The 25,155-nt window shown below is 52.3% G+C and overlaps 1 protein-coding gene and 1 long non-coding RNA gene across 3 annotated transcripts in view; one reads left to right on the top strand and one right to left on the bottom strand.

The window, feature by feature from the left end:
* The window catches only part of Nectin1 (nectin cell adhesion molecule 1), a 63,090-nt gene that overhangs the window by 23,581 nt on the left and 14,354 nt on the right, over window positions 1-25,155 (bottom strand). The window lies entirely within an intron of this gene.
* LOC115031936 lies at window positions 5,976-7,791 on the top strand. Of its 2 annotated transcripts, none has more exons than XR_003837579.1 (3): window positions 5,976-6,085; window positions 6,642-6,795; window positions 7,624-7,791. It is a non-coding gene; the product is annotated as an uncharacterized LOC115031936 (long non-coding RNA). The 2 variants fall into 2 exon arrangements; XR_003837580.1 differs by lacking the exon at window positions 5,976-6,085 and adding an exon at window positions 6,399-6,460 and having other exon boundaries at window positions 6,646-6,795.

Here is a 25,155-nt window from a genome sequence, read left to right as displayed (position 1 = left end):
GGCTGTCCCACTCCTTGTCCCAGTGTCCAGCCAGCCCTCCCTGGGGAGGTATGGCAAGAAGGCATAGTAGTGCCTGTCCTGGTCAGGTACACTGGTTAACAGCCCCATTTCCTACCTCCTGCAGTTCAGGGACCTCTGCTGGTGAGAAGGCCTTGGGGAATTCTCTTGGGGACAGAGTTTCTGGGATGGCTCCAGGGGCTCTGTATCCTTCCACTCACTATCAGCCACTCACAGTAGTGATCATGTCCTGTGATCCCACAGTCAGGGGCTAATTGCTACTGTCTGAGCCCAGGCGCCTCCACCCCCAGCTCTGGGGTCACAGAAACTGCCCATGTTTTCCTCTTGGCTGAATGCTCCCCCCGACTCCCCACATGGAGTTGGTTAATGATGGGGCTGTGGGGCTGGCGCCCGGTTGCCTTGGGTGGGGGAACTCAGTGCGTGGGAGAAGAGGGGGGCGCGGCAGCCTGGGAAAGGACCTAGAAGGAGCCAGGGCACAGGATCTTCCAGACAGACTGGGCCAACCCCACTGCCCTGGCAATACAGAAGCCCCGAGGGTGACAGCAGCCATGGGGGGTGCCCTGACAAGCTCTATCTCTTCCTGAAACTTGGCAAGGCGGGTTGGGGGACCAAGATGAGTCAGGGAGGCTGGACTTTGGTTCTCCCATCAAGGAACACGGAAGGGGTTGGGGATTCTGGACCACTGTGTTGCAGGCTCACTTTCTGTTGTCACCCATCCCTTGAGGCTCTGGCAAGCAGGGACTCTACTTTGGCACACCAGGAACACAGTGCCTCACTCCTGGCCCCTCCTGTCTCCATCTCTAGTTTTCACGGTGTTAGGTCTCAGCCCATTCTACGTCCTCTGGTAGACTCGACGCCTTTCCTCTGAGCAGTGGCGAGAGGAAGGCTACACGCAGGAAACTGGGGCAGGCAGGCTCTGGTCCCTGCCACTTGGTCACTCTTGTCTCCGGGGCTTGAGTAGGGAGTGGTAGGCCTGAGGATCCCAGAGGGATCTGCTCAGATCATTCTGCCACAACTGTGGCCCTCCTCTGGATTCACTGTGAAATGACCAGTTGGTTCTCTGTCTTTGTATGCTGGCCAACTTCTCCTGGAATTCCTCCCAGATCAAATCCACACTGTACCACAGCAAAGCTGGGGTACAGGAAGTTCTTCCAGAACCAAACAGTCACCCGGTCCAGCCCACAGTAGCTCCTAAACAGCTTTGTTCCCTAGGCTGCACTGGTCCAAATCTAAACTCCGCCTAAGCTCCTCCCACCATCAGCACCCTCATCCCCAGTGGTCTCTCACTTCACATTCTCAACACGCCTGGGCTGGGCCCCCACGCACAACCCTTTCCTTTGTAACTCCAACACCCATGCCCTATGCCTTCCTCCTGCTCAAGCCTTGACCCTGAGTGGCTTAGACCCTGTCATTGGTCCATCGCAGGATGATGCTGAGTGGACAGTCCTGGCTGGAGCACCCATGAGGTAAACTTCCTGAACTCCTCAAGATCAAGCTGAAGGTTGCCTAAGTGAGCTTCGAACTTGTGGCAATCCTCCTGCCTCAACCTCTTGTGTGCTGGGATTATAAGTGTGAGCCACCACGCCCCAAGGGAAGGCATTGAACAAAGGAGTCCCAGACTAAGAACAGTGAGAAAATGAGGCTATGAAAAGACTGCTAGAGATCTATCTGGCTTGCTGTCCCTTCTGTTAAACATATACTGTGACTTCTGTTCTTCCTGAATCCCCTCTAGAGAGGCAGCTTCCTGGAGCCCCCTCTTCTTGCCCCTGTCATGGGTTAGGTGGTACTGTGTGCTCAGGGTACACACATGGGCATGCACTTGTTAGAGCATGTCAGCCCAAAGCCTGGCACTCAGACCTCACAGGGCACCCCCACTGGTTGGTGGCGAAGTCTGAGCCATTGTGGTCCTGAGCCAAGGCTAACCGTTGTCCCAGGTCCAGTGGCAGCTCCTGGGAAGTGTATTAGCCAAGGGGCAGAAGGAGAAGCTGGGACCTCACCTGTATTAAGGGGACACAGCTTCAGGTCTGACTCTCCCTTGCCCGAGAATGGGAATCCCTGCACGGTGCGAGTCGGTTTGACCCCTCGCCCACCTTTTCAATCCTGTATCTTCCTGCTCGCTTCCCAGCTGTCAGGCTTGATTCCCCTTCTCTCTCTTCTGTCCCAGTTCCTAGTACCCCATCTCCCTTCCTTCCTTACACCAGAGCATAAGGTGAGAAATAGTTTTCTCACCTAAGCGAGCTGCTGCAGAGAGGCCTTGCTCTCAGCCTGCCACCTAAGCCTGTTTACGTCTCTGTGTTCTCCGGCTCCACCCTCCTCCCTCCACAGCCCTGAGCTGCTTCTGCCTGACCTGGCCATTCTTGACTTGCAGGCACTGAAGCCTCTGGCTCTAAGGCCAAGATTCAGAAAGGTAGGGCGACATGAGGGTGGCTGACGCTGCAGTGAACACTACTGCACAGACACAGCCGGGGCTTCCCTGTGAGCCTGCATGCACTGCTACTGACACACTGGGGAAGTGCAGGCAGCAGCCTTTTTGGAAGACTGGCATAGAGGAGGGAGAGGCTGGGGGCTGCTGAGAAGGCAGGGGAAAGAATTCCCCAGGCTTCCCCTGGGGAACCTTTACAAGGCTCAGGATCCGCATGTGCCTTCCTCGCCTCAGTGATCACGGTTCCAAACTACAGCGAGGCTTAACACCTGCTTGGCAGTGCAGGGCTCTTGGGTCTGCCTTGTATCAGGGAAGGCAAGGTGGGCCAGTCCAGCACCCAGCTCTGCAAAGGCTCTGTCTTGCAGAGATGGCGGTAGGGAGGGGAGTCTATTGGGCAGGTATACCTGCCTGCCTGCAGGGAAGGCTCATTCTAAGAGAAAGGGTTTGGGCGGGAGGTAAAACATCCAAGAGGTTGGGAGAAGGGGTTGACAGACATAGAGTGAGGTCTATAGAGATCATTGGGGAACATGAAGTAATTAGTCCATGAGCACTAATTATGAACTGGACAACTTTAAGTTGCATGGATTTCTCTGGGTGTCAATTCCCCCACGTATAAAGTGGGGATCATGACAATGCTGACTGCTAGGGCTGATATAAGAGGGAAATGAGCCCGTTCCTATGTGTTCCTAGCATGGCAGGCACATAGAGAAGCTACCTAAGTGCTGGTACTGGTAACATGAGGAAAGACCTGCCTCGATGCAGGTGAGCCGGTTTCCCCAGCAAGGGCACCTAGCTAACTGCTGACATTTGGGCCAGACAATCCCCTCTGGTAGGGTCGGTCTTGGACCCTGTAAGACACTTAGCAACACCCCTTGCGTCTACACACTAGATATGAGGAACAGCACCTTCACGTGTGACAATTAGATCATATTCAGACACCGTTACATGCCCCCAAAGAACAAAATTGCCTTAATGAAGACCAAAGGACTAGGGAGGGGACGATGAGCTCAGGCAGGGGAGACGAAATGCATGATGGGTGTGCAGGGCCAGCCGTGGCAAGCTGGGTGTAGAGGGAGTGAGAGGTGCCAGCCGATGGAGAAACCTTCCATGTATGTCCTGGGCAAGAAGAGGGAGGCAGGCCTTCGTGTCTGACGGGCAGAGCTGAGCTGTGCTTAGGGAGACAGGTGGTCAGAACACTGGGCTCAGGAGTTGCTGTTGGACAGACACAGGCCATGGAGAGGTTTTTGTGTCTCCAGAGGATGGAAGAACTCAGGGAAGGACAGCCAGGGGAAGGGATGCCAGCAGGGAGACAGGCCGAGGGAGTATGGCCAGAAGACCTTTAGTCAGGGAGGGTAGGAAGGCTGGGATCTGCTCATGGCGATGCCCCACAGGACCAAGGAGAGGCAGCGTCTTCCTCTGCCGGTGAACTGCTATCATTTTGGAAGGATTTTCACCTCATTTGGTTCCTGCTTAAGTGAAATCCACAACATGTGTTCTCTGCATTAGTGGAGTGTTTGTGCTTAATTAGTGGCAAATTCTTTCATATTAAAGTCATTAAATTTTGCTGTTTGCTCTCTTCACCCTGGGCCTGGCTCTCCTGCCTTTGCTTGAATGTGGGAAGGCCTGACTAGAGATACCCAGGTCTCTCCAGTCTGGTGGGCTAAGGAGAGAGACCTTCAAACACACATAGCCATGCACACATGCACTTGAGCATGCATGTGCACACTCTGTGACACCCAGATTCCATTGCCCCATCCTCTATGTCTGTCCCACCTAGGACTGGCATTTGTCCCTCCTGGCCCTTTGTCCATACCCCAGGCACTTGCATGTGGCTGGCAGCTCTCCTTTGGCCCTGCACCACTTTTGGATCTACCTTACGGGCAATGCTAAGGGTCAGAGGAGTACCCCAGACTTCTGAGCGAAGGCCTGCCCCTCAAGCAGAGGGACAGGGACCATGCAATATGGGAAACTCAATGGCACAGGAGGCTGAGTTCCCATGACCCAAGTGGGCAGTGGGAGTGAGAGAGACCAGGGCCAGGGCCCTGAGGGATGCTGGGACAGAGCAGGTTTTGCTCCTGCTCCAGCCAACTGCCTTATCAGTTACAAAGGCATAACTTGAGTGATGTTTTGTAGCCCATAACTGCAGTGACCCCAACCTCTTGTATATGGCATGGATGCTCTTTCAATATTAGCTTTAGGGGTCATAGCCCAACTCCTCACCCTGTGGGTGAGGCTACACACCCACAGTAACCTCCAAACCACCCTCCCCCACCTTATCAACACAAACCCTCACAGTTGAAGTTCTAGCCTAGATTCGTGGCAACCCAGACTATAGCAAACCAGGGTCACGACTCCAACCTGAGTGCTGACCTCTTCTGGGCTGTAATCACAGAACACCTCAAGCAGGGGATGGGATGAGCATTCCAGCCCTGTGGTGACAGTCCCAATCTCTCTCCTTTCAGGATACAGGTTTCCCAGGCTGGGCCTGGAATGGAGGGCTTTGGAGCGTCTCTTACCTCAGCCTTCTGAAAAGTGGAGCTGGAACTACAGGTGGGTAACCCCTTGCTGGCTGCCTTTCAACTTTTGTGGAACTTCAGTTAATACAATGGTTTTCCTAGCTGACCTAGACAACTTCAGTGACTTCCAGTGTCAGTGCCCGTGGCCAAGTCTCATGCCCATCCCCAAACCTAGCCTTCCTGCCTATACACTAAGCCCTGGTATACCCAGCTCACTCAGCTGGGGTGAGGTCATTTCCCCAGGACTGGGCAGCTTCCTCTGTTTCTGGCACACGGTTGTCACCGTTCCCTCCTTCTCTCTCCACACCATTCAAACCATCACCTTACACTTGGCAAAATGCTGAGGGCACCCCTCCCTGCTGCCTCTGTAGCCTGTCTTCTTCCTGTCCTGCCTGGCAGGGACACATGGGAGCGAGGAGACCAGAGAGTCAGAAAAGGCTCTGAGCCCAGCCACCACCCGGCATCCTCCCGGGCTTCCTTCCGGTTCTCCCTGCAGCGTCACAGTTTCAAGTGTGGGGTCTTTCCCACACCGACCATCCCTCTGCCCAACATGAGTCTATCAGGAGCCTCGCCCAGGCCTGCTTCTAGCTCAAACTTGTCAAGGTTTCAGGAGTCACTGGTAGGGGCTGGCATGCCAGGGCCTGTTCTCCATCCTGCCTCACAGAGGGAGCCAGCACGTAGGCACGGGGCATGGCGCCCAGCTGCGGAGATGTAGCCGGCCTCTGCGGCCACCTGCTTCCCTTGACTAACTCTCCTTCCCATCCCCTTGTCCTTCTGACCCTGCCCAGAGCGGCCCTGTCCCCCTCTAAACACCCTAAGGTTGGGCAACAACCTGAGCAACAGAAGCCTGTGGGTCCCTGAGAGGACACAAGAGGGACATGTTTCCTGATGGACCTCTCCTGGAGATGGCAAGTACAGTTAGCATGTGTGTGTCAAACACTGTGCCAGTCCAAAGTCTGAATGCTCATGGAGGCTAATTTGTGTCATTCTCAAAACTCCTGGGTGCTAGGTCTCATTACCATTCTCCTCTTGGAAATGAGGAATTCAGAGAGGCCAAATTCCAAGGCCAGTTGGTCACACAAGAACAGCCTGTCTCCAGAGGCTGTGCCTTCCATTACTGAGCCTCGTGGTATGTATGTCTTACTCCTTCCCCTTTGGGAGGTTAAGCAGTGGTCTACAGCCTCATGACAGATACATGGAACCTGTCTGAGGCAGGATGGGCGAGGAGTCCCTACTATATAAGAAGTGCGAGCATCATCCCCTCTGCCTGTCACCCCTGGCTCTGGGAAAAGGCTGAGTCTGTCACCCTGGCCCCCAGCTCTGCTCCAGTCAGGGCTGCAGGCCAGCTGAGCCACAAGGAGACCTGACTGAGGACTCTGAACATACCTCATCTTCATTCTTCCAAGCCTGACTCTGCCTTAGATTTTTATCTTTCGGGCTCTCAGCTTCTCAACCTGGGAACTGTGTGGTGCGAGCTGTAGGGGAATGGAGAGAAAATGCTAGGGTACGTTCAGGAATCATGCAGTGGGAGGCAAGGGTGGCTACCAGGCACCCAGGAGCTACAGAGACGAGACTGAGTGTGTGTGTGAGTGTGTGTGTGTGTTCTTCACAGCCATCCCAGGATGGGAGTTCCCCTCAGCCTTAGGCCTAGAAAGATAAGTGACTACTAAGCTGTCTTTTCCCAGACAGGCAGCAGAAGGTTGGGATTTCCTGTCTCATCTCACCTCAGCCCACCCTACCCTCATCAGCTCTAAAGCCAAGGAAGCCAGAAGCAAGTGGTACTCAAAGAGACCCCATCCCATCCCTGAGTGAGCCTGGATCTCCAGCACAGCCCTCAAGGTGAGCAGGGCTCGTCCCACCTCCACCACCACCAAATGTTGGCTGGCTCCATTGCTGGCCTTCCCACCAGAGGCTGCTGGGATAGCATGCCAAATTAGCTTAATGAGTGAGGCCCCAACTTTAATTGGGGGCCCTGGCCTTGCACTGCTGACTCCTGTTTTCACTTTGAAAGCTGGGAAGGGGTGAGTTTTCGCTCTCCCTCTCCCAGGCATTTTCACCCTGGCTAATGGTTCCTCACTCAGAAAGGCCCCTACAACTGCTAATTGGATTTAATTACTGGGGTAATTAATGATTTGATTGGGAAACTGAAATGTGGTGGGTGAGTTCTGGTACATAAATAGAAAAGTCAAAGGGACAGTGGACTCAGACTAGGATCCAAGGACCATCTAGGGTGGGGGAGAAGCAGGCTGCGGATCCTCCAGAGTGTTCCTTCCTAGGGGACCAGCTGGTACTGGCTCCCCATTTGTCCATGAAGAAAAAAAAAATCACAGAGGAATGAATTGGTTCAACTGATGTAAAGAAGTTAGTAGGGCTTGGAACTGAGGAGCTGGCTGAAGAAGCGGGTAGGAAGTTATGACTTGGCCTGAGATGGCTCAATGACAGTGGCTATGAGAGCACCTGGGAAAGACTTATCAGCCAGCCACAAGACCTTAGAATGTAGTATGCTTGTTTCTCTTGTTGTGGCTACAGAGACCTTGCCTCTGGGTCACAAGATAAGCAAATAGCTCACCTAAGAAGCCAGGTGCAGCAAAAGAGCAGTGGCTGTTTCGGCTAGGAGGCCATAACCCCCAACCATACATCTCTCCCCCTTTGGCCTCTTTTCTCCAGGTTCAAATGTTTCCGACTGCCCATTTCTTTCCTGCTTGGCTGACTCTGCCCAGATACAGTATGAAGTTACAGGAGTTCAAGAGAACTGGGGTGGGGTGGGGTGGCAAAGCATCTGTTCTTGGACCTTTATAGGGACACGAGGACTTTCTACTACACTGGGAGGCAGCACATGGGGGAGGAATCAAAGACGATAGAGGGGTGGGTAGCTGGACAGTAGCTGGGTCAGTTCAGAGAGGCTGAAGTAGGACGGGGAGTTGAAGACCAGCCTGGGCAATTTAGCAAGACCTTGTCTTAAATGCTAAAGTGACAAAACAACTCCAAACAGGAGCTGAAGAAGAGATGGGTCAAGAGTTAAGAGTGAGCACAGGCTGCCCTCACAGAGGGTCTAAGGCCACCTCCACATGGTGGCTCTCAATGGCTTGCAACTCCAGTTCCAGGGGATCTAATGTGCCCTCTTTTGGCCTTCAAGGACACCATAATGCACATGATGCCCAAACCTCTCTCTCTGACCGAGTCTAATGTACATGAAATAAAAATAAACACTACAGAGCATGTTGCCTGCCAACCACTTCCTCACCATCTACAAAACTCACTCCTTAGTCACTGTGGGATAGCGGTTTAGCCTTACTCTTTGGGAGTTTCTAGACATGGTTTGAGCTTCCTTTTCTCTACAAACTTGTAGGCAACTCTGACGCCAGTGAACTTTTCCTGAGAGGCACCCACGTCTCATGGCGTGAGATTAGGCAACAAATCTCACAAACACCCCGTTGAGGCAGATGCCACTCTTGTCCTGGGAAACTGAGGCTCAGGCTGGCACAGTGATTTATTCAATAGACACTGCTAACAGGTGGATTTGAATACAAATCAGATCTTATGACACAGCCTCCTGCCCGCTCCGCAGCCTTGGGGCAGAGCTAAACCAGTATCAGACCTTCAATCTACCCCTGCTTAAATTCCCAGCTTCCTCTCCTCCCCCTCCCACGTCCCCACCCGCCACACCTCCCCAAAGTGGAAAACTCCTACTTCAACACTCAGGTCCCACAGAATCGCCCGGCTCTGTTCTCATATCCCCACAGCCTCTACCTCCGCCTTGCTCAAATAGCAATCCCTGGGCCCTCCACGGTTGGCTAGGCTGGAACCTGAATCCCTGGCCAGCTTGGTACCTACCTGATGCCTGTACTGGCAACAGGCTCCATCTGATCTCCATAATGAACCCCGAACCCCGGGGAACAGACTCATCAACATGGTTCCCCACTGACTTCCCAGGTCACTGAGAGCTTTTAATCAAGACTTCTTAGGAAGCTAGCAGATCAAAGAAGACCTGGCTCCCTGGCAAAGGCCATGCTTGCTTCCCCAGAGAAGTTTCTCTATGAGAAAGAGGAGGCTGAGAGCCACAGGGGTGCGGGCCATTCACTCTCAATGATCTCAGTGAGACACAGGCACACTCTCTCACCCTCTGCTGGCTAGGCTGACTGTGGGGTGGGGGCATGCAATCCTAGCACACCTTCCTCCAGTCTCATTGACTTTGGGCATTCAGAATCCTGAAGCAATCAAGGGGATAGCGCTGACCATTTTGAGGAGGATGGAGACTACTCAGTAGAGTGAAGTGACTTACAATTATACAATAAACAATGGAAAGAACAAGGGGAGACCAAGACCCTTTCCTTTCCATTGACTGCAGAATAATGGGGAAGCAGTGGCAGCCACTGGCTGACAAATAGCCTTCTGAGAGTGAAGGCTTCTGGGTAAGGGTCTCTGGGAGGCCAGGTGGCATTGCATGCACACAGCCCAGAGACCCAGAATGGCAGGATTAGGGTGAAGAAATGTGGTGTCCCATCCTTGCCACCCCTAGGCTGCAGCTGCCTCCCAGGTAGGGCCTCTTGTGGGTGCAAACAGGAGGTGCTCTAGAGTTCAGTTCTGCCTGCACCCCCCACCCCCACCCTCACCCAGGGTAAGAGAGGGGAAGGAGGTCTGAAGAAGCAGGTCAAAGCTAAGTCTCCCCACTGCCCCACCCCCAGTGAGAGCAGCACAGCCAAGCCTGTAGGACCAGAACCCAGCACGCTGTCCTGACACGTTCTGGAGACACAGCTTGAGAGGGAAGAGAGGGAGTGAGTCAGGGCTTTGAGGTGGGGTAAAGGGAGATGGAGGGGGTGGGGGTGGAGGTCTGTCCACCTTAGAGAATCAAGGTGCAGGCAGGCAGCAGGCCAAGGTGGCTTCCCCAGGTGGGAAGGGAGCCTATAGGTTCAGGGCCTCATCCCAGACCTCTGCCTCCCTAGTTGTTGTTAAACAAGGCTGCTTCTGGTAGATAGAGGCTAAGAGGGGGAACCTTCTGGCCACCATTGAACAGGGAGAAATCAGGTCTGGGCTAGATAAAAGCTAGAGTTGAGCCTGTCCCCTTACAGTGTGCTTCAGTCAACAGGAAGCCTGGCAGAGTGTCCCCCCTTTGCCAGTACCTCAGGCACTGCCCACCATGTTGCCATGGTCTGGCCTTAGGAGTGTCAGAGCCCACACCCCCACCCCCACCCCCAGAGAAAAGTCTCTTGCCCACAGTAGTGGTGGGGGTGGGGAGGTCCAAGTGAGGATTAGGGCGGGGAGACGCTTTGAACCCCAGAAAGACTGGTGGGAACTGGTTCTTGACTCATGGCAGAGAAAGGGGGTGGGGAATGGCAGGGCTCTTGCCTTATTATTATTATTATTATTATTATTATTATTATTGTTATTATTTCTCTCTCTTTTATGAGATGTGAACTCAAGCAATTAAAGACACACATCTGATTTTAGACCCCATTACAGCGGCCAACAGTTCTCAGCAACTCTTTCTTTCTGAGACAAAGATTGAGAAAGCTTGTCCCCCCACCCCATCATTGGAGGCTCTCTGAACCCTAAAAATAAATGCTGGTAGGCAGAGTTTGTGCTTCTGGACATTGGAATTGGAGAGCCAATTGTTCCACTTTTTTTTTTTAAATGTACTGGGCGCTTAAAAGTGCTTCTGGAATCTTCCACTTTCACTGCCATGTTCTGGAACAAGGCTTGAGACACACCCATTTTACAGAGGAGGAAACTGTGGCCTGGGGTTTGGTGAGAACTCCACCAAGCTGCACAGCTGGGGCAGTGGAAGCAGAACCTAATTTTCCGTCTGAGCCATGTCCTGGGTGAGAGCCTGGAGTGCTACCGACACCCTGTTGGTAAAGCGACATAGCCATGTCTTTGCTGAAGTCTGTACGTCTCTTTCCTAAGAGAACAAGAACATCATTGGCTGAAGCCCTCAGTGGCAGACCCAGCCTGGAGTCCCTTTGGCCCCTTTAAGGGACAGGGAAGGAAGAAAGCAAGTGGGACTTGGATGGAGGTCAGCTAGAACTCAGATAGGTAGCTGGGCCACACCTGCCCAGCCCGATGTGCTGTCCCAGTAGATGGGAACAGAAGTCTTTGGGAAAATGGCACTCAGATCTGACTCTCTTGGCCAGGAGGCAGCAGAGAGAAGTCAAGCTTTTCTTGCTTTCAGAAACTTCCCAAGGGAAGGGTTTGAGAGAAGTTGTCATAGGCCACCCACCGTGCCTGGCAAGCCTGACCTCCCAGCCTCTCACCCAATCAGTAAATAAGTTCCTCCTCCTGTCGATGTCTCCAGAGTGGGGCACCTTTCCATTGCCCCTGGGAGACTGGCCAGCAAGCAGGTCTACATCCTTATCCTTTCCCTCCTGCCTGCTGCAGTGGTAGCGGCAGGCAGTGTACCCTGGGCTGAGACTTGTCTGACCAGCCAGCAAGGCAGGGCTCAGTAAAGTCTTCCTCCTAAGGAAGGGACTTGGGGTGTAGGGAGAGAGCCTGGGAGGCAGAGCTCAGGCTGAGCTCTTCTATTCACTGGCAAGTTGCCTCAAACCCAGGAGCCCCAGTTTCCTTACCCAGCAAGTGGACTTGACATCTTTTGTTAAAATGGCTGAGATAAAGCAACATGCAGTTGCCTGGCCAACGAATGAATTGTTCAGGACATTCAGGACGGGGAGCTTGATAAAGCTTCTGTGGGATCAGGGCTAGAGCCACAACCTGACACCACCCTTGGCCTTTTCCAGCTCCCTAAGGTCACAGCATCTACGTTCATCTGTCCGGATTCTCTAAGCTGTCTCGTAGAAGCCCCGCAGTTGGGCAGCTCAACTGCCTCCCCCATCAAATCAGCACCCCCATTTTGACTACAGAAGTTGGGCCAGGTCTTGAGGTCCCATGGCCCGGGGGACAGGAACCTAGAAGAGCCACACATGGCACTGGGTGTCATTCCTGCAGAGATGCAAGTGCAAGTGACCCTGTGTTTTTCCTGGCCAAGGTGCAAGGGAGTGGTAAGAAGTATGGTGTGGCTTCACAGGGCTAAGAGGCCTCTTAGTTCCTTCTCCAAGTTCCCCAAGTCCAAGACAAGTTCCCCAAGTTCCAAGTGGACTCTGAGACTCCCTTCCATGCCCAGCCCACAGACACAGACCAATCTTACCAGGCCCTCTCTATCCCCATCCCCATGCCCAGTCACCACCCAAAGTCCTCTTGCCTACCTTTGAGACCTGGAGAACAGAGGCCCCTATCCTAGCTGCCTATTCTGCTCTCCAGCACCTATTCTGGGCAGGTGTGCAGCAAGGAGCTAGGCAACCGGGTTAGAATCACAGGGTGGCAGGAAGGGCTCCATTCCATTTCTGCCCAGTGTAGAAGGAAAGTGGCAGGAGGTGGGGAGGAGCCTTTTGCAAGACACTCTGGAGACCACTGGACACTGACCCTATCCCTACAGCATCATACTCACAGCTCATGGAGTCCTGACATTTCAAAGCAGGTATTCTAAGACAGCCAGAAAACTAAGGCTCAGCTGCACTCAAGGATAGCCAAGGTCACAGTTATAGCAGAGCCAGGATGCAAACCCAGGTCTGCTGACTTTTAGATACTGCTTACTACTCATGCAGAGATGTGGCAGGGCCCTAAATGTCCCCAAAGTCAAAGGGAATACATCAAGAGCATATGTCCATAGTGGGTGGGACGGTGACCTGACCCCTGGACAATAACTTTGTAGTCTGACCCCATTGAGCACATGCCCACCACATTCCCCAGAGGTTTTCTTGGTTCTGAGAGTGCCTGGTGTGACAAACCAATTTACTTCCTATGCCATTTGCAAAGCCCTGACACCTGTTCGTGAGAGGCATGGCCAGGGAGTCAGCAGACTCAAGTGCTAAAACTGGGGCTACCTTGACCCAATAAGCTGTGGCTCTTTTTCCAGGCCTTCGGGTCCTCATCTGAGCTGCAGGAGGAGGCTGGCCATTTAGCCCTCTCTCCCTTTAGCTTCTTCTGGCTCAACAGTCTGGGGATCTCAGCTCTGTGAGGCCTTCAGCCAACTCCGGGGGTGACGGACCTGGGAGAGGAGACAGACTTTCATCTCCTCCGGAATCTTTCTGGCCGGTGTCAGTGGAACACCTCGAGATGCTGTCAGTACAGTGGGACCCACAGAACAGACTGGATTTTGCAACCCTCCAAGGCAGTGTCTACTACAAGGTGTGGCTGTGGAGAGGTTTCTCAGAGAAGCCCTCTGACAAAGCAGGGTTGGGCCTGACTCTGGGAAACAAAACCAGGCTCTCACCCAAATCCAGGGGCAGCTGGGGTGGCAGCTGGGGTGGCTTCCTGGCCGGGAGAACTTGCATTCACAACCAGGAAGTGAGACAACTGTTAGAGAGACTCCTGGAAGTTAAGTCAGGCCCTGTGGTGAGTGAGATGGGCAGACAGGGCTCAGAAGGAACAGCCAGCGAGTTCTTGGGAACTCTGACTCTCTCCAGCCTCTAAGGCACATTTAGCCACTTAATCTGTGTTCTGGAGACTACTGCACATGTGAAACCCTAAAGACTTTGAGGGTAGGTAGATACCTTTAAAAAAAAAAAAAAGACAGGGTCTCTCTATATACGTAGCCCAGGTAGCACTGAACTACCTACCAACAATCCTCCTGTCTCAGTCTCCTGAGTGCTGGGATTATAGGTGAACATTACCATGAGGCTTGGGATGAAAGAATTCTGAAGAAGATTCAGTATTTCTCCTAATCTCTGTCTCCCAAGCAACAGCGAGTCCTGACCATGCCCGCTATGGTACTTGACACTAGACACTGTCCCCACTGCCTCGAACCAGTCAGGCAGTAGCTCTGCTTCAGCGGGGAATGTGATGTGAACGAAGTCAGGAGAGCAACCACAGCATGGTGACAAGAGCGCCCAGAGAAGTGGACAAGGGTCTAGGATCTCTCTCAGCTGGACCCCGATGGGGCTTTCCTTTGAGCGACCCCTCTTCTGCTCTCTCCTCTAGGGGCAGGCGCTGTTAGGAGTGGTTGGGACAGGGACCCTGAAGCCCAAGCCTGACCTCTGCCAGACTTCCCTCCTTCCTGCTCTGAGGGTATCTGGAGAGGAGACAAATCTCAGGGAGATGTTAATTAGTTCTGACAAATTAATAAAGAAACCCTAATTTATTTTCCGTATCTAATTTCCTTTTCTGTGTTTTATTTTCCTGCCCAACAAGCTGGTACTGGGGAAACGGAGGGGAAAGGCGGCGGCGGCAGCTGTGGTGGTGATGGTGGTGGTCTGAAGACAACCCAATCTATCCCCCACCCCATTTCTGGCTCCTGCCCCACCCCCACGCCCACCCCACCCTGCACTGCTCCAGGAAGCCAGCCCCAGACATTAAGCTGTCAAACTGCTCCCAATTATCTCCCTCTATGCCCGCAGGCTCCAGGGGCGACAGTTGTAGCAAGCTGGTGTTGACTCATTCTGTCACCAGCCTGCCCTGCTCTGGGAAAATGCAATTTAATGAAGTCCAATGGCAGGGCTGGGGCAGATGGGGGTCCTAGGAAGAGGGTGATACAAGTGTAGGGATAGCCAATGGTCTCCTTTTCCTGTGGGACAGCATCTTTGGTCTGACCCTGGAGGGGTCAGCTGCATACCCTTCTTCACATTACCTCTCCAACAGCTCTGAGCAGCAACAGCATTAACCTTCTCGGCATGGGCCTCCACCTTCCTGGGATGCCTGTTTTAAAAGCGTATGGTCCTGACAGCTGGGAAGTTCTTCCTGCTGTTTAATCTCCATCCTTTTTGCTGAAGGGAAAGTCCGTTTCCCCACGCTTTTTGATACTGAGCCCAGGAGTGGATGGATCTATTACTGCCAGACACCACCCAGGCTAAGGCTAGAGATAGATACTGTCCACGCACTGTCCAGCCACGTCTGGTCCTAAAATAGTGGGGGATTCCCTTTTGTTCTGGGGAGGGTCAGGTCCCTGCCTCATGCTGCCTTCTTGTTCCACCAAACCAGGGACTCTTCTGTCTCATTGTGTTAGCAGAGAGTCCTCTGTTTTCACTCATGCAATCCAAAGCCCACCTCTCTAATTGCTAGCTTGTGTGACTTTACACTTCTGACACCTGTGTCCCCATTTATGACAGTGAAAATACACCATAGTATGACAGCACACACCTGAAATCCCACTACCAGAGATGCTGAAGCAGGACCATACCTTTAAGCTAGCCTGTGCTACCTAGCAAAATTCTTACTTACTGCAAAAGGGAGAGAGGGAGGGAGAAAGGAGAAGAGGGGGGGAGAAGGAGGAGAAGGAAGAGAAGGAGGGGGAAGAAGAGAAGGAGGAGAAGGAGGAGAGGGAGAAGGAGGAGGAGAAGGAGAAGGAGGAGGAGGAGAGGGAGAAGAAGGAGGAGGAGGAGGGGTGGGGGAAGGAGGAGGAAGAGGAGGAGAAGAAGTAGTGGTGGTGGAAGAAAAGAGGAGAAAGATGGGGAGGAGAGAAGATTGTTATTTCCTTATTCGTTGATTAGCTATTGGAAAGGTCAAACGACTAAAAACAAAAACACCCTAAGTACATTTATCTATCTTGAGTACATGTCTGGGTGGGTAGATGTGTGCCATGGCACACAGGGAGGTCAAAGAACAATTAACCATCTTGCTGGCTCCAAATCAATGACTTTCTCTGAGTCCAAGAAACTGACCCTGGCTCAAAGCAAGTGGCAAATAATGGCCGCGGGTTTCAAGAACACGCATGGCCCTGCCTTGCTTGCTAAGAGCGGATGCTTAGAATCTGCCAGGATGTTCACATGGGAGGCCACCAGTGACAAGCCAACATAAACACCGTGACCAGGAGGCCAGGGCCTCCTAACGCTTCTCCAGCCCCACGGAAAGGCCTGGGGCTTAGTTTGAGAAGAGCTTTGACTTCAGGTTTCTCGTCTCACCCTCTGGAGTCCACAATCTGAAGGCCCCAGCTGTTATGAAGGGCTGGCTCCTGGGCACACCAAAGGTAAAGATCTTCCACAGAGGCGGAAGACATCTATTTATCATCAGAGGTTGCAGGAGTCTCAGCTCCTCACTCTTGGGTAACGTGCTTGCTAGGATTTCAAAGCTTTGACCTTGACAAGAGGTAGGAAAGGAAGGTGATAGGCTAACATGGGCTCGCTGAGCACAGAGCACAGGACAGAAGATCCCAAGGGCTTCTTAGAAGCCTCAAGGCCAGAGAATAACCAGGATCATGAGGTGCTTGGAGACTGAGGGGGGTGTCTCATCTCCAAACCGATGCTCTTCCCACGTGAGCATACTTAGCCTAAGTTAGCAAACCACTTCCTATAAGAGTCCCACCCTGGATGCCCATCACCTGGTTATCCTGAAAGTACCCCTTGTCCTCAGACGCTAAGATCCTGAAAGGATGACGGACCATGGAACCTGCAAGGCAGCTTCCTGACAAGTGAGTGGAACATGCTCGTCACGTCATGAAGAGGCAATCCACCTTCATCAGACCTGTCTTTTCAAGCAGGCTCAAATCATGCATGCACTGTGTTTCCCTCTCTGCAAGTTAGTTCTCCAGGAAGGAACCTCTTCTGAAGGTTCCTGGCTCAAGCATCCAAGGGATATGGTTCTCCAAGGTGTAAGGAGCCACCTCTGGAAGACAGCTCACTAAAGACCACTATGCTATTTTCCTGTACGATCACCTGAGATTTTGGGCTGCCTTCCTCCTTCCTCTGGCCTTCTGGGGTACCCTCAGTGTTCCCTAAGACATAGAAGCAACAGCCAGAGAGGAGGAAGGACTTCAGGAGGGAGGATGATGGAGTCAGAGACTGTGAACTAAATTCCTTGGCGCAAGCATAGGGAGAGATCCCTAGACCCGTCCAGGTCCTGTATCCACCTGTAATTGGTTGGCTAAGTGTCAGGATGGCTGAGAGTGAGCTCCCTCCTCCTTGGAGGAGTAGAGACTCCTCTACCCACAAAGTACCTTGAAAGACCCTGGGGCAGAAGGAAGATTCGGAAAAGGCAGGGACGTTCACTGTGGTCACATGGATACCAGGGGCAGTGTGCTGGAGCCAGCCCAGGTGATCAAGAGATGTGTGTCCGCATGTGCAACGTGAGCCTGCATGAGTGTGTGCAAGGGTAGCGGCGGTGGCTTCCCTCTGGAGCGTCCACTCATTAAAATATTACTGGTATCACAGGGTTCCTATCAGGTCCAGGGATCTAGCACCAGACAAAACACAAACAAATAAATCTTCTGTTCCTGGCAAGTCTGGATGCTAATAATGATGGAAAAGAAAAGAAGTGAGAGGAAGTGTGGATGGGCTATCAGGGTGGAGGGGCGGGGAACTGGGCTGACAGAGAAGAGACCTCTGAGCAAAACACAGAGGAACACAAGAGGATGGGAGAGAGCAGCATTCCAGTAGAGAGAGCAGAAGGTGCAAGGGCCCTGAGGGGAGAGGTCTGGAATTTCTGGCCTGTGTTGCTGAAGTGAGAAACACAGCAGTCACGTGACACGGGGCCTAGACAGTTCCTCTGAGTGAGATGGGAAGCAGCAGTGGAGGATGATCAGAGGAGGCACCTGATCTGGCTTGTTTTCACGAGATCTCGGATAACTGCTGGGACTAAACCTATAGGGAATGGAGGCAGAGAGCTACGCTAGACTGCACGCTAGATGACGGTACCAACTAGGAAGAGCATCATGGACACACTCCAGCCTGACGCTGGAGCAAGGCATGGGGAGGCCTCTAGCTCTCCATAGCCCACCTCTCCCACCTGTGCAGGTGACAGCTGGCAGCCCCACTCTCTCTCCCTGCAGACAAGCTGTCTTACTCATCCTGGCCTGAGGGAGGAGGTACAGGGTAGGGGGGGGGCACACTGCATAACAATGGCCTTGGGTCAGCTGTCACACAGAGAACAGAGCCTTCTGGGGTGGCCTCCCCAGGGTCTATCTAGAGCCTGGCCCCACTCCTCCCTTCTCCTCATACTTTCCCCAGACACTCAGCGATCAAATAACTTTTACTCAAGGGGACGGATGGTCTCTTTTCTACTCAGCACTGAGTGAGCAGGGCCCCACTCAGATTAAAAGGCAATTCAGTGGCTTGCCTTCTGTTAGGGCAGGAGGTCTGTTTGATGCCTTTCTTGGGAACTGAATCCCCTCTGTAAGGCAGTGACCTGGGCCTTGGGCCAACCCCCTACCTACCTCAGCTTCAAGGAACAGGGAAAGGCAGGTCCCCTATGCTTTGAGAACTCCTGCCTCTAGGCCTCTGCACAACTCAGGAAGATCCTGCAAACCAGGGCCCTGCTCCCCTCTCTGCTCATCTATGCCCTCTGAGCAGAGGTAGCAGAAAAACCCATTCATTCCCTTCCATGCCCAGAAATCACAGTGTGGGCTGCTTTCTAGTCTGTTTCAAATACACGGTCTAGAACTGTCACCATTGGGGCTTTTAAACCCTTGGAGATGGCACAGAGGGCATCAGAGGCATAGGTGTGCCCTTTATCTGTTTGGTTAATGGTGTCCACGGCACACCTGAGGGCAGCAAACACTGGCATACCCTTCCAGTCCATTGGTGTCTGCCATCTCTTTCAGCTCTCACGAAAATCTTTGGAGTTAGTTGGTGGCATTGATACTTGCTTTTATTTATTTGTAGGTGAGATGAGAGGATCTTGTGATGTAGCTCAGGGTAGCCCTGAACAACTGATCTTCCTGCCCCCAGTGCTGGGGTGACAGGCATGCATCACTATGGGTAACTAGTCAGTACTTCAGAAGGAGAAACCAGAGGTCAGGGGTCTGCCATAAAGTCCAAGGGCATAGGCTAGCAGATGCCAGGGACCAACCCCCAGATCTACCCTTGTCTGTCGATTCTTTTTTTAAGATTTATTTTTAATTATGTGTATGTGTGTGGTTATGTGCATTTGAGTACACATGGCATGGAGGTCAGAAGAGATCACTGGATCCTCTGGAGTGACACGACTCAAGGAAAGAAGAGCTACAGCAGTTATAAATCGCCCGACATGGCTGCTGGGTACTGAACTTGGGGCCTCTGCAAGAACAGAAAGGCAGCTGCTGAGTCATCTCTCTAGCCCTTTAGCCCCTTAACTCTTCTGCATAGGGCTATGAGGGGTGAGGAAGGATAGGAAGAGCATCTGCCATTTACATTCTAGTAGGTTCCGCTCAGCAATCCATCTTTAAATGACCTTGAAGGATGAAGGGCATGATGGGTAATATCGATTGTCAATCGGACAGGATTTAAAATCACCTAGGAGATAAACCTCTAGGCATGTCTGTGGTGGAATCTCTAAATTAGGTTAACTGACATAAGAAAACCCACGTAAATTATGGACTGGGGCCTAAGATTGAATAAAAAGGAGGCAAGCAGTGTTCCAGACAGTATCTGTCTGTCCGTCTGTCTGTCTCCTTCCTGAAGGCAGCTGTGGCTATAATGTACTCTGCCACCGTCTCCTCCTGCACTTACACCTTTCCTTTTAGGGTGGACTGTATCCCCATGAACTGTGAGCCAGAATAAGCTCGTCTTCTTCCCTTGTCTGCCTGGTATTCTGTGTGACTGAGAAGTCACACAGGGCGGTTCCCATCAGGTGCAGGTGCGAAGGGCAGCTGCCCCCATCACTCTACCTGCCTAAATGCTGGGCTCTATGCCATCGTATTGTAGGCCCTGGCTCTCTCCTCCCCCTGGGCCTCTGCACAGACTCCCTGTCTGCAGGAAGTGCCTTCCCCTTCATCCTCCACTTCCACTTTCTGGCTGAAGGTCACCTTACACCATCTTTTATCATCAAACCCTATTCTGCTCCCACCTCTGCCAAATTCTCCAAACCCATCTCCCATGCCTCTACTGACCACCTGTCCATATCACAGAAGCCACATCACTTAGGACATGACACTCCCCTTACCCATATCGTTTGACCCCCGCTGTTTCTCATAAGTCATTAGTGACCACACACAGTGTGCTGGACACTATGTCAGCTTGTCACAGGTGGAGATGACCATAAGAAGACAGAAGACCGAGGAAGGCAGAAACAGTTTCTTTTTCTTTAGACACTCAGGCATGAATGCAAACAATTATGATATGCCAAGCAATGGCTTTTATTTGTCTTGTGAAGTATGAACCAAAACGGAGGGAGTTTCCAATGAGGGAGAATGTTACCAGAGAGTGATGAGGTACAAGCAAAAAGAGGCTTTTAGTTGGGTCTCATGGGAGTCTCTCAGAGAGGAAGACGAGAGGGGACAGGAGAGAAATCGTGCTTTTGAAAGTGTGTGTGTGTGTGTGTGTGTGTGTGTGTGTGTGTGTGTATGTCGGGATCTGTGGCAGAGGGGAGAGTGGTGACCAGGAGGCAAGGGAGGTAAGAGATAAATTTAAGAGTCTTGGGTAGCCAGTACACTTGGATCCCCAGTACCAAATGACACTACTCGCTCAACTGTCACGTTGGGAGATGGAGACAGGGAGATAGGAGTCCACAGATAGCCTCTGCTTCATAGTGTACTGGAGGCCAGCCTGGTCTACATGAGACTGTCTCAAAACCAAAACAAATAAGTAGGTAAGGAAGCAAATAAATAGTCCTTGTATTAGACAAGGACTATTAAACCTGACCTATGAACCATTTGGGTGCCATTAGTGCCTTCTGGGCAGAGTCGTGACATGGTCACTTGTGCTAAGTGAAAGAGGCTGGACACTGAATAGTCTCACTTATTTATCAGATGTGCTTAAATAGGAAGCAGAGTGGATGAGTGGACACGCAGGCAGGAGATGGGAAAGGGGTGACAGGTCTAGAGTTTTTCTCTGGGGTGGCGCAGATATTTTAAATGCTGATAGCTTCTCAGCTCAGTGAATAGAATAAAAAGCCACTGGCTTGCATACTTTAGAAGGGTGACTTTTATGGTATGTCAATTATATTGTAATAATAATAATAAAAAAAAAGTACAAGGAGGTTAGATGGTGGGGCACTCTATTCAAAGAAAGCCAGCCATGAGGGGGTGTCTCTGCAAAGGTCGAAATCCCATCTTCCCTCCCCAGCCCAGGGCTGATTCTGCTGGCGGGGGTGGGCACTGCAAGGGCTCTAGGACCTCACCAGGCATACCCACAGCCCCCTGCTATATAGTAAAATGTTTCATGCATGTCCCACACATGATGTCTGGGCCCAGCATAACAAACAGGTCACCTGACAGGCCACCCCACTTATTTTTGAAGACAGGCAGATCCCCTGGGAATAGAGCAGGCACTGGAAAGACTTTGCTAGAGATGAGGAAATTAGGGCAGAAAATAACATCATGAAAGCAGAACAAGCTGTTGGATATGAGACAGACCCCACCCCCTCACAGCCCAGTGTATCAGACCTGTCAGAGCTCCTGGGAGACCAAGGGTCACCTGACTTCAGACTGCCACAGTCTCCCTGGAGTCAGAGTGTTCTCTGCTACTGTACCTGTGGGACCTAATGTGCTCCCTGAGGCAGGAGGATAAAGGATTCAGAAGAAGCCGGGACCCCTTCTCAAGATGGTCCTTGTTGTAGGACACTGAGTCACAAGTTCCAGGTTCTGAAGACACTCACTTCCCCATGGCGGATAGAGAAGGCCCTACCCCTTAGCTGGTTCATCTGTGGGAGTTGGGGTTCCCCTCACACTAGCTGCAGTGTGGGGAACACCACGGGGAAACTTTGGATGCTTTGAATTGGGTGGGCAGGGAGACAGAAAGGTACCAGGAAGAAAGCGGCAGAAGACTCAATCTCTCCATCTGCTGGGGCACAGGATGAGGGTGATCCCGCATGCCCGCATGCACACATGGAAAGTACTTATGAATGGAAGTGGAGGGAGGGGGAACAGTGTGTGTGGGAGGCCAAAAGGCGCCTGCCTGGGAAAGGGCTGGGGAGATGACAGAATGTGGCAGGGAACTCCAGCTCTGAGGCAGGGGTGGCTTTTATGTCTCGCCCAGTTTGGAGGTGAAGGCATGGCAAAGACAAGAGGAGGAGACAGAGCAGGTTGAGGGGGAGGACCTAGCTATTTTTTTCCCAGCATCCCCCAGGCCACTTCTCTCACCACAAACCTCAGTCTCAAGCCACTTGGTTGTCATGGAAACAGGATGGAATAGAACAGATGGTCTCCACTAGCCAAATTCCAATTAAACAGGGCAGAGATAGATAGGGAAGGGGGTGTGATCTGATGGGGCCATGAAGGGCTCTTCCCCCCCAAACCTACCCCACACATACCCAGGGCTCCCCTACAATGGACAGAAGGCTTGGGGGGGGATAGTCTCACCACCAAACACCCCTGTCCTCATGCCTTCAGTTCTTAAAGATGTGGGGCAAAGAGGTTGAGGAAATGTCAGCTGTGGGGAGCAGCACCGGGGGATTCACCTCTAAATTCAAAGCATCAAAATGGAAGCACACACGTGCACGTGCACACACACATGTGTGCGCTCGCGTGTGTGCATACACACACATACACACGCACATACCCAAGCACACTTGTGTACTGAAACACATCCACATGGACAGACACATGCAGTAACAGTGCAGAAAGGTTAAACAAAGTCATTACAGAGACACATACTTTTAACACGGTACCAAAAAAAATTTGCTTTGGAAACAAAATAAGCAATTTATTGCCATTTATTTAACATCTTGGAAGACTCTTATCGAGAGCCTGAAAATAGGGCTATAAACATATACCTGTGATTGGACCTAGTCCCTGGCCTCAAAGACACTGGACAAATGACCTAATAACATTGCTTGGGTCAGACTGTTCGCATAGCACTGTGGCCACAGAGAATGATTCACTTGGGGGAAGGTGGTTGGAGATGAAAGGGTTTTGAAGGGTGAGTAGGAGCTTTCCTGGCAGTGAGGCAGGGTTCTCCCAACAGAGAAGCCGGCCAGAACAAAGCTGGGAAAGAGCATAGCTTGCAGGGGACTCAACCCATCTGGGTAGAATTGGGAGTGTGGAGCAACTAGCGGGCGAGAAGACCCCTAGACAAGGCCTGGCACAGATGGCATCATTTCTGATGCAGACACCGATACCCGACACACAGAAACATGCCACCACTCAGTTCCCGCCTGCAAAGCCGCCCAGCCACACACAGCTTTGCACACGCAACCACGGCACCCCTGTGCTTAGCAAATGGAAAAGAAGATGATTTTTGTTTGCTGTGTGTGAAAAAAAAAAGCGAGGTGGATATAGAGGTGTCAGGAAAAACGGAGCATCCGAAGTTCTCTCTTGGCTACGGGGTGAGAAAGGGTGCCAGGAACGGCAAAGAGGGGGTGCTCCCGAGCCAGCTGGCTTCTGTCACGTTATCATACATTCATGAGGCACCTGCTGCTTACAAGGCACTGATCTACCCTCCAGAAGAAGCCAAGGATCTGGAGGAGAAAAGTCATACTGAGCAAACGGGGTGTTTCAGGGGCAGATGTGCTAGGGCTCAGCATCAGCCCAGGAACAGAAGTTGGAGTGGCTGACTTTATGCTCAGGGAATAACATGGGAGGTAGCTTTGAAAAAAAAAAAGAGGTCTGGCTGCAGCAGGCTAGACCAGTGATGCTGAATAGGCAGCCTGGGTGGGAGCTGCAACAATGTTTTTGGTGGTTTGCTTCATTTTGGTTTTGTTTGTTTGTCTGAGACGACATCTTCTTACCCTGTAGCCCAGACTGGCCTCAAAACCCACAGTGATCTGCCTGCCTCTACCTTCTGAGTTCTGGAATTACAGGCAGGTGTCACCACCATGTCTAGCTTGAAGACATCTATTGTCATAGTACATGAGGGCTGGGGGGTAGAGGTGGATGCTTCCAGCCTCTAGCGAGTAGAGGCTAGGACCATTGCTAACCATGCTACGGTGAGCAGGATGGCACGCTCCAAGGCTCGTCGGCTCCAAGAGAGCAGGGCTAAGGCTGTAGGGCCTGGCTTAGGTCATGGAGCATGAGCTGAGATCAGCAGCCATGAGGAGCTCACGAGGGCTTCAGAGTATGATACGCTCAAACTTCTCTTCATTCTGCCTTGATGAGTGGCTGCTCAGGAATGGGGAGAGTCCCTGGGGAAGAATAACAGTTCCAAGCTCAGAGGTGTCCCAAGGACACCCAGGTCTTACAGCAGCAAAGAGGGAAAGAATGGAGGACACCAAACAGAACCAGGGGGTTCCATCAGCACAAATGGGAAGAGTCCAGGGTGAGCTGTAGCTTGAGAAGGGGGGGGGGAGGTTTGCAGATCTTGGGGTATGAGACTGCACACAGGTCAGGCTGAAATAGGGTGGGTTTGCTTCTCTTTAGCCCTCCCCCTTCTCCAGGGCCCCCCAAGGCTCCATGCCCACCACCATCCTCAGACCCCCTGAAGACATGGGTCTTCCACTTGGGGTGGTCCTGATGTCTCCAGCCTCTGGAACCCACCCTCACAAAGGCCAGCTCTTGCATCTCCACCCCGACCTCTGCATTCTTCAACCACTCAAGCAAGCAGGGAGGACACCCTGCAGCACCCTTCCCAGTGGCCAGGAACCCAACTGTTGAGGACAGCCCAGCACTGAGTGCTTGGCTCCAGGGGATGTGAAGGAGGGAGGAGACTAGAAGAGCCCACCCTGGTACCCCGGCTTCAGAAAGGAGAGGCCTTTCTTTCGCTTCCTTTCTGCCACTCTGTCCCTTGATAACAGGCTTGTAAAAACCAGCTAGGAAACTGTTCTAATGGCCACTAGGACAGGATTATTGCCCAAGATCATAAGTCAGAGGCGGGAAACCTGGCCAACCTCCAACCAGCAAGTGCCCCAGCAGGCAGAGGAAGAAAATGCTAAAACCTCAGAGCGTGTGACTCCTGCCTCATTTTATCCTAAATGTAGGGCCTGGTGATAGTGGTTTCAGGTGGCCCCAGCATGTACCCACTGAACAAAGTCTCTAAGCTTGTTTGTTTCAGGTTGCTTAAAGAGCATTTGTGCTGTGAGTACTTGGCACAAAAAAGGAGCTATCTCAAGAGAATCTGTTGGCTCATCCTCTCACGGCACCATAGAGCTTCAGAAAGGTCCCACATACAAGGGGGCCCTGCTCACTAGGGCACCTGGAGACCCTCTGTGGGTGGCCTACCCTCCCAGCAGGAAGTATCTAGGGGCATCCACAGCCTGTGGGGGGGAGGGCAGGCCACTAATCTCTCTTGGAGATTACACAGCAGGCTGACTCTGGATGCCAGAGACCAGCTTGGGGGTGGGCGACACATGAGAGGCTCTTGCCTGGGAAGTGAGGGGTCCCAGAACATAGCCGGAAAGACCTTTAGGGTTGGCAGGGGCTGAAATTTGGGG

The sequence above is a fragment of the Mus caroli genome, chromosome 9 (assembly GCF_900094665.2).
Source record: "Mus caroli chromosome 9, CAROLI_EIJ_v1.1, whole genome shotgun sequence".
In the NCBI taxonomy this organism is placed as follows: domain Eukaryota; kingdom Metazoa; phylum Chordata; class Mammalia; order Rodentia; family Muridae; genus Mus; species Mus caroli.
Note: the sequence above shows the minus strand (reverse complement) of the source record. Positions and strands in the feature narration are given on the sequence as shown.